Here is a 9747-nt window from a genome sequence, read left to right as displayed (position 1 = left end):
TTTCTGAAACAGACCAAGATTTCAGCCCCTTGTGCTAAAGCCAAAAGAGCCAGCACAAATTCTACCACCTTTTTTGATGGTCTTATATAGTGCTTTTCTCTCCTACCATGCAAATGCTCGAACTCAATAATGCCCATTCAATTGTGGAGTAATAACTGAACAGCAGTTTTTTTACTATTATGTCACGGCCTCATTTTTTACATCAGCCCTTTGTTCCATCTCCCCCACACACTAAACACCACAAATTTAGGCACAGCTGTCTTTACACCGATACTCTTAGCAAAATCTCATAAAGAACACATTTCATTTCTGTGTATTTGTTCACCCTGTCACATGCTGACAGTGTAGATTTTGTCACCAGACTCCAGGAGTTTTCAGCAGTGCACTAATTTGGTATCCAACTGTAGGTGCACCGTTTGGAAGGATTTGGAGCACAAGGTGTCTTTTGCTCTTTACAGGAAGGTCTCAGAGCTAGAAAAATGTGAAGCAGGCATCTTCATGTGTCAGGAAAAGTATTGAGATTAAAATTCTTTACTCCTTTTTGGAGTGTGTCCTGCAGAAGGTGAAAAGAGATCAGGTTGCTGCTACTGTCTAGAAGGTGCTGGAGGCAGGCTGCATCTGACAGCTGGGATCTGGAGGAAGCTGGTGTCTGCTCGGTGTTGGTAGAAGGGATCCCAGGAAATGGCAAGAGACATACAGCTGAACCTCCACAAAAGGTGCAGGGGCGTCCCTGTGGTGGTGGGCAACACCACCTCTGGCTAAGAGCTGCTCAGAACAGTTCCAGAGAACTCCTCGGGGGAAGCAGAAAAGGTCCACCAGACAGATCAGTGAGATCCAGCTGAGACACTGGAACACCCAGAGCCCTTTACACTGATCACATGCTTGAACTCACACACTGGCATCAGGGAAGATACAGTAATGAAAAATGTAAAAACTGTGTAACAAGGTTCTAATACATTTAGTTTGAGCATATGACGGGTTCATACCTTTAGTCTCTAGTGTTCTAATAACTTGACCAGCTGAAGACTTGGCTTGTATACCTTCCACTGACATGTACTACTCTTCTTGAAGTGGCCTCTAAAAATGCACCACAATCATGTCTGCCCATGGCAGAGGTGGTAAAGATAAGGACTACCCCCACTGCTCCTGTGTTCAGCTCCCAGAACACAGCAGTAAGCACAGTTTACATCTGGCCCACCTTGTGGGTGAAAATTTCCCATAACTAGAATATATAAATGACAGAAACACACTTAATCATAAAAAAATTTTTAAAATCATCTAAAACAAAGTAGTATGAGATGAATAGCACCAAGGATCTTGAGGTCAGCAAATCCATTCTATAAAACTGAAAATGGCAGTACCTAAATAAAACTAGGTCTAAATAAAAATGGTATTCCAGTGTTTACTGAGTGGTTGCAGTTCTGAGACTGCTGAGAACAGAGTTTTTACAAAGAGGCTGGATGGAATCTGTAGGATTTAAAGGCAAAAAACAGACAAGTTCATAACAGACTGTTAATAAGAGACTGGTTATGATCACAGTGCCATTTCCTTGAAGTCAGGTCATTTTTTGTAGTCAACAGGAATTATATTGTTTGTTCTCAGTGGAAATAAAATTGAGCCTTAACTGGAGACTGCACATCACTACTGAGCTTGGATTTCCAAAAAGAGAAATATTCCCTTTGCACAGAAATTATTGCACACATTATCACCAGAGCGAAGCTGGAGTACAGAGTGCTCGGTAGCAGTGCATAAGGCATACTTGTTCAGTGTTCTGGAAGATGAAGGGTTAAAGTGTGAAACTTCCGAAGAGGATACATACTTCCTTACAGGATTGCTTTTGTCAGTAGCTTCAGGAACCATGACAGTACGCAGCCCAGGCCTTGATTCTAATGCCATCCGCTTGAGTACATAGACTCCAGAGAAAGTTGTGCTTGCTTCACTGAAAGCAAAATTTACCCCTTTCTCAGGAGCAGGAAATTTTATGTACATCCAGACATAATCTAAGCCTAAAGGTAATTAAGCAGACAGGCTGACTGACAGATACTCAATTTTTGCCATGTGGAGTAAAGGACATATTTTAGCAGTTTTCAGGCACTAAAGGTTAGAATTTGGTATAAAATCAGGAAAAAATAAACCAAACCAAAAACCAACAACATGTCACAGAATTCCACCAGAATCCTTATTCGCTGCTATACTGTTGTTGCTGAATTGAATTTTGGTTATCAAGTTTAGTGACCTGTCAAAATATTCAGTTTTGTTTCTTTAGTCTTAGCCTCTGAACAGCCCTCAGGTCAAAATTACATTATTGAAATTAGCATCATGGAAAAATTACTAACTGAGACAATCTGAAGTTCTTCAAAGAGAAGAAGTGATTCAGAAGGAAAAAAAGAACTTTATAGCAAAATCAATTAAAAAAAACCCTCAACCATTCCATAAAAAATACGTAATCCATGACAGAACATTCTATTTTGCCTTTCATGGGAAATAAAAAATACTGCATACATGGGGTGCATTCAAACTCCATGAGGCCAAATTCCCCACTGAATTAAGTGAGAATTTTGCTGACATACTAACTGCAAATCTTCTATCATGGCCACTGTAATCAGTAGGATTTTTGTTATCATTATTTCACAGGTATTTAGATTTCACCTAACACGGTGTGTCATTTGGCCTATAATAAATGAGTGTAATAAAGAACAAATTATACGTCAACAATATATATTCACTTTTCCATACAACATCAATTAGCATGACCAAAACTGGTGTAACTACACCCAGTACTGATTGTGCTTCAAAGTTGGGTTTGTTTTCCGACAATACTGGATCATTTCAGGATTAAGATTTAAAAAGCTGTTTTTCAGATACGTATCTGTAGTTGGAGAAGCCACTGTAGAAAGCAGCTGCTCATGTTTTACTGCCACAAAGGCAGAGGTTGTACTTCTCTCAACCCCCTTCAGGAGAGGAGTCACTGTGACAGAGGGCACAGTCAAACTCCGTTCCAGACATCGATCTGCACTGTTGAGGATTGCAACTGTTTGACTTTTGACTAAAGGTTTTGTCTTCTCTTTCTTCTGACACATTAATAAAATGCACACAGAAGTAACAGCAATAATGAGCAGGACAGACACCAGGACCAGGGGGATAATAATGTACCAAGGGCTGCTTTCACCTGCCTGCTCTCTGGGACTCCTGGCATTAACCTGGTTTGTAATCCTCAATTCCCCAGATGCACTTGTTCCCATGGCCTGATTTAGCAATGGATCTTCCTCATGTAGGTTTCCCCAGTGATTCTGTCCTGGCCACATAGTTGGTTCAGTCTTCTGTGGTCCTATTGCAGGCTCTTCATTCTGTGAGGAGACTAGTGCTTCATCCTTTGAGGTAGAGTGAGCCTTGAAAGTGGTCATGCTGGCTACAAAAAGCACTTCTGTTGTAAAACCCTGCACAAGTGGAGGACTGTGTGGCACAATGGAATACTGAAAACAGCCAACAGCAGGCTGCACAGCATCTGCCCTGAGTATAAATGTAAATGAGTCATTCAACAGATCGATGCCTGTCATATTTGTGTCTATGTCTAGAAGCAAAACACCACTATCAATGTCAGCCTGGGTGAACATCTGAATATCTTCAAACACTGCACCTTTTCTTAACAATCCTCCCGTGAGACGGGGGCACTATCACTTCAAATCTAGGATTACTGTTTGTCAAATTGGCTAGCTCAGAAGCATCCAGGTCACTGCTTCCAAATTTATAAGCTGCTTGATTTGAAATCTGCAGGTCAGACACAATTTGTACTAAAGGCTTCACTGTGATGTTCAGCACTTGTCCTGTTAGATTGTCTTCTGCAGTAAAAAGCATAAATTCCAGTACATCACTGGAAGCAGTAATATTTGTCAGGTGGTAAGAGAGCCTTCCTGAGTACAAATCTCCCTGCTCAAATTTAGTAACCTGCTAATTTCCAATCATGAGATGCCCATATTTGAGTGGCTGAGTTATTTCATACATAATATTAGTGCTTTTTCCAATATTGATGGCTGAAAGCTGAATGTCAGTAATAGTGACAGATGTCTGGCCCTGTGGCAGCACAACATCGGTAAGGTTGACGAGGACAAGAGCAATTGGTACGACTTCAAGACTGAATAGTTTGTATAAAGGGCGATGTTTACCATCAGTCACACTGAAATAAAACACCCCAGAAGATGAACTTCCATCTTGTACAAACCACACTTTACTGCTGTCAACATCAGCTTGTGTGAAATCTTTTATAGTGACACTGAGATTGCTTTTCATTGCTAAGTAACCATTACTGGGGTTGCTAACAATGGTGTATTTCAGCTCAGCTGGAGCATTATCTAAGTCTTCAACTTTCAGATTCTCTGCCCCCAGCATTGACACATCTCCCTGTAGGACTTTCAAGTGCAGTCTTTTAGTCTTCAGTTCTGGAGATTGGTCATTCACTGGGAAAACAGTGATATTAAACATCTCCTCTTAAACCTCACTATGGGGCTTTGTAGCAGGCTTGCCCTTCAGGTTCAACCAAACAGCAAAAGTGAAATTGTCATTTAGAGATTCAGAATTATCATGTATGTACATAATTCCAAATTTGTCCAGTACATATTGGGAGAAGTTAGGCTTTTCTTTAGAAATGTTTCGTTCTCCAACAACAATCATGCCATGCTGGGGTAAAGACACAACCTGATACCATACTTCATACATGGAGCGCTGCACATCAGGCAGCTTAATCAATAGGTTTGAAGCATCTAAATTTGTTTTCTTGATTAATACTCTACCTCCTTCCTGGACTATGGCACCTGGCAGAAACAAAAAGAGAATCTTAGAAACCCAACATTTTATAGTTGCACTATTTCAGAAACTACATATCAAACACTGATGATGCTCAAAAAATTTTATCCTTTGTGGTATCCTTGGTTTCCACATGTCATGGCTAAAAATTTATTACCACTACTTTTAAAATACAATCAGATATGAAAGACAAGATTTTTGACTGATGCATACACTAAGATCAAAGAAATACAAGTATCTCAAAGATTCTGATAGTGTTTTTCACCTACCATTACAGAAAACAAAATATCCTCTACAGCAGCAGGAAGCATCAAACATATCTAACTATCTCATTTCTAAGAGTGCAGTGAACACAGCTTTCCAAACTACTACCCTATAGTACTCCCTGTCTCAGAAGTATTCTGGTCACTGCTTACTGAAGAGAAAGAAATGTTTGTTCTTTTCTCCATTCTTCAATGGACTTCTGACAGATCCAAAACAATTTTGATCCAAAACAGTGAAGCATTTTTACCTGTATTTGCTAGAAGACGACTATTCTGATCATGCCTGTCAATTTCATATGAAATGACAACATGGAATATCTGGATATCTAGAGCTGATGGTGGAGAGGATACAGTAAATGTAAAGAAATCTTCTTCACTCCAGTCAGCTGACTCAGCATGTAAGTGTTCATACATGATCACACCTTCATCAACCTGTTGCAGGTAAGAAAAAGACATATGTAAAAGAGCAAGGTGATTATAAACAGACGAGTGTTAAGGACAGAAAAAGTATCTTGAGAACATTGTTCAAAGAGAGCTTTGTACCTTAGTCCATGCACAGTGTTTACAGAATCACCAAATTGTTTAGGTTGCAAAAGACCTGTAAGATCAAACCCAACTGTTAACCCAGAGCTGCCAAGTCCACACTAAACCATGTCCCAAGTGTCACATCTACATGTCTTTTAAAATATTCAGTTGGTGATTCCACCACTTTTCTGAGCAGTCTGGTTCAACACTCAACTATGTTTCACATGAAGAAAGGTGTCCTACTATTCCATTTAAACTCCCCTGGCACAGATTGAGGCCATGTCCTCTCATCCTACTACTTCTGACTTGGGCAAAGAGGCCAACACCACCCGGACACAACCTCCTTTCAGGCAGTTGTAGAGAGTGATAAGGTCTCCCCTAAGCCTCCTTTTCTCCAGGATAAACACTCCCAGCTCCCTCAGCTGCTCCTCACAGGACTGGTGGTCCTGACACTTGATCAGCTCCATTGCCCTTCTCTCCAGCTCCTCAGTGCCTTTCTTGCAGGGAGGGCCCAGAGCTGGACACAGCACTCGAGGTGTGCCCTCAGCAGTGCCCAGTACAGGGGGACAATCCCTGCCCTGGCCCTGCTGGCCACACCATGGCTGATCCAGGCCAGGATGCCATTGGCCTTCTTGGCCACCTGGGCACACCCTGGCTCATGTTCAGCTGCTGTCACCAGCACCCCCAGCTCCTTTCCAGCCACTCTGCCCCAGCCTGTGGCACTGCCTGGGGCTGTTGTGACCCAAGGGCAGGACCTGGCACTTGGCCTTGTTGAACCTCACTCCATTGGCCCCAGCCTATCAATCCAGCTTGTATGTACACTGAGATTATTCTGCATTTCTCTTTCTCTTATGATGGACTCTGTGTTGCCATATAAACACCTGAAAGTGAAATGTTACTGGGTGTGAATGCTCAGTAAAAGCCTTACATGAAAAGCAAAAAGATATGTAACACTGAGAAACTGCCTCAAGCTAGTAATGGTATCACGTGCTCAGATGGACTGTATTTTTAATAAATCAAAGTATCTTGGGTTTTCTTTGCAAGGACACTAGCAGGGCTGGATTATTTGTCCTGAAAAAGCATATGATAGGCTGAATGCTGGAGAAGGACTTTGATCAGTTATTTCCTTCAAATGGCAAAAGACACTTGGTAATAGACTAAGAAAACCTGAACGAAGTGTAATGACCACTGGTATTTACTCTCACTTAAAGCAAAAAGTTGATGGAACTACGCAGTGGAAAATTTCTACATCACAGCAAGATGGGGATTCCTAAAAGAGAAGAAGGAATCTGGTTTGTCCTCTCCCTGCCTGCAGTGACCTTGCAGATCATCATACTCAAGGAATCTAATCAGATTACTCTGAGTAAACAAGCTTCAAAGTATTGCAAGATACTGTAGTACATCTCCAGAGAAACAAATGCACATGTAAAATAAAACTGTTTCTCTCTTTAGACCCCAAAGCAAAAGGCAGTATTTTCAGATTATTTCTCACCAGCTGGAACTATACCTGAATTTTGTGATCAATACTATAATACATTGGAACTGTATTAGAATTCCTTATGATAGGAAGACTAGACCACTTACTGAATCTTATCCAGTAGATTGCTTGATAATTCATTCACTGCCCTGGAGAGATGACAGCTACACCCATTAAATCCTTGGCAAGTTCCCAGGCAACCACTGACCAGACTTGCACATGTTAGTTTGTAACTGCCTGAGAGATCCAGGTCTGAGATGGTGCTGGGTTTAAATTTACTATTTTAACACACTCCTCACACCCTGCAAACACCTTGAAGGGACTCATCAGTACACATTTCTATCATATATGCTTGAAAGATGTGAAAAAAGAAAACAAAACCCCCCTGCTGTTATCACAGATGAAGTTTAGAAGTATAGAATCTGAGATATAAATACAGAGAGATTGAATCCTGAAATTACTGCAACAGCGCCCACTGAGATCACTAGGCAAACTGGGCTTTCAAGGTCAGTTTTCTCAGCAGCCTCAAAACCATCCCAATTTTTCTCTAAAAAATTTAGACTGATGTGATAAAATGCTTTATGCACATCTCCAGGTTTTTGCCTTTCCTATACTGATTTAATTCTTAATGGCTATTATAGGACAAACAAAAAAAAAAAAATAGCAAAAGGGTATGTTAGTTCAGGGGAACTTTCCAAAACCTCTCTAGGACTTCAAGCTGAGGACAGCAAATTTTTGTAAGAAATACAGGCGCAATACACATCCTTTAAATTCAGCAGTGTTTAGTATCCATCTTAATTGGCTGGTTGTTTTGGGGTTTTTTGACTGCAAATCCATTCTACTATCTGGGCTAAGAACTGAACAGAATTGGTGAGGATTTCTATGTTTACCTCTGCAATGACTCTATATAATGAAGAAGCTGTGGCTTGCTGTGAGATGAAAATACTTTTAAGATATCTCAGAAAATACTGCAGAGAAAAACAAAATTCAAACATTATGCGGAAAAACTCCTGAGTTTCCTGAGAGTGTTTAATGTGTGAATAATTTTCTTGTATTAGCTGAACAGCATCTGTTGAAAAAAAATGTCTTGGAATGCAATAGTAATTTCTGTTTCTTTTTGCTGTTTTTTTTTTCCCTTTGGCAACAAAGCAATAAACCACAGCGCATACAGAGGAGTTCAGCACTCCAGCAAAAGGAATAACTACTTTTCCAAAGGGAAATTTCAAGTTCCTCAACAAAGAATTAAGTCAACAAATACCCAGAGACCTACAGTAACACAAAATGTTTTTCTATTCAAATCAGTTTTTCAAGCTTATTACCAAACAGAAACTAAATGCTTTAGTCTCCATTACTTGGGCAATGTACAATGTTTGTAATATGACCATCATTTTCTTCACTCACATTTAACTCCCTGTAATTACAACACACTGAACTGAAAGTTTATTTATGATCTCTTTTCTCTCTCTTACATCTCACCCTCTACCAGAATAAATAGCAGTCTTGTTTGGATACTTGAATTCCACCTGCAAGAAGTCATTTGGCTCTACTTTTTTGAAATTAAAATGGCCAATAGAAATATCTCCACCAGACAAGAAAAGCATACCTATTATTTCAGCCTAAAACCTTTCACAGTTTGCAAAGTTAAAAGTAAAGTTAGCTATACATTACTAAAAACTAAAGCTACAGATAATAAGTGATATGTTCTGACATGGTACTGTCCAATAAACACACATAATGGTCATATCCATAGGCAAAAAGAGTGACACTTCAAAACCTTAGCTGAAATATTTTCTGTCTAATGTGCTTAATTGTTTCATCTAATACTCAAAAAGATCACATATTTTGGGATCAGAATGGTAAAGCATCATTATACAGTTCATCGCTTTCATAAAACAAGACAAAACTCAGCAACTTTTGAAATAAGACCAATGACATAATGGGATTACAAAACGTTTTTTATGAGAACCATTCTGTGTTCATCTTGATTTATAAAGTCCAGGTGGAGACCCATTCTACAACTGTTCTTGGTCAGGTTGTTTCAAAGCCTGATGACAACAAATAAAGATGTTGTCCTTTTTTCCAGGTTTTACTGCCCAAGTTTCAAATTCTGGCCAATAGATTTTCTTCTTCCTTCATATACTCAATCAGATAGCATTTAAAATCTGTAAAAATATGCTTTTCCATTAGCAAAGTCAGAAGATTGACCCTCTTTTATCTCCCTCCCTTTAATTTTCTGAGAATAGCTTAATGTATGCTGAAGATAGTTATATTCAAATTCTGCACACAAACAAGTAATTCCTTTTGTAAAAGAATTTTTCCATCAAGTTACATAAGCTGCCACATTTTAGTCATTCAGTAAGTGAGCCTGTATCACAGTTAAGATACTTCACACATTTAGTACCACAGCCAATCCAGTCAATAAAAGTCATCTTGGGGACAGCCATGAGGACTTTGTACAGTTGAAATGGATCTGATACTTGGACTTTTCATAGAGAAAAAGGCTGCTCCTTCTGCCAAAACCTAAAAGCTTCCAACCTCTGACTGCTGGTTAATGGCACCAGAACAGCTCTTCTTGACAAATAGTCTTACAAGCAAAACAGTGGGAATTGCCAAGACCCTGCTAGTATCCAAGCAGAAGGGAACAAAGATTCCTCTTGTGCTCATTACTAGATGCCAGATATT

The 9747-nt window shown here is 39.7% G+C and overlaps 1 pseudogene; it reads right to left on the bottom strand.

Annotated features, from left to right (window-relative positions):
- Positions 1-204: 204 nt before the first annotated feature.
- The window catches only part of LOC132342018 (chondroitin sulfate proteoglycan 4-like), a 35869-nt pseudogene continuing 26326 nt past the window's right edge, over positions 205-9747 (bottom strand).

This window comes from Haemorhous mexicanus, chromosome Z (assembly GCF_027477595.1).
Source record: "Haemorhous mexicanus isolate bHaeMex1 chromosome Z, bHaeMex1.pri, whole genome shotgun sequence".
In the NCBI taxonomy this organism is placed as follows: Eukaryota; Metazoa; Chordata; class Aves; order Passeriformes; family Fringillidae; genus Haemorhous; species Haemorhous mexicanus.
The sequence above is the reverse complement of the archived record's forward strand: the minus strand, read 5'-3'. Positions and strand labels throughout refer to the sequence as shown.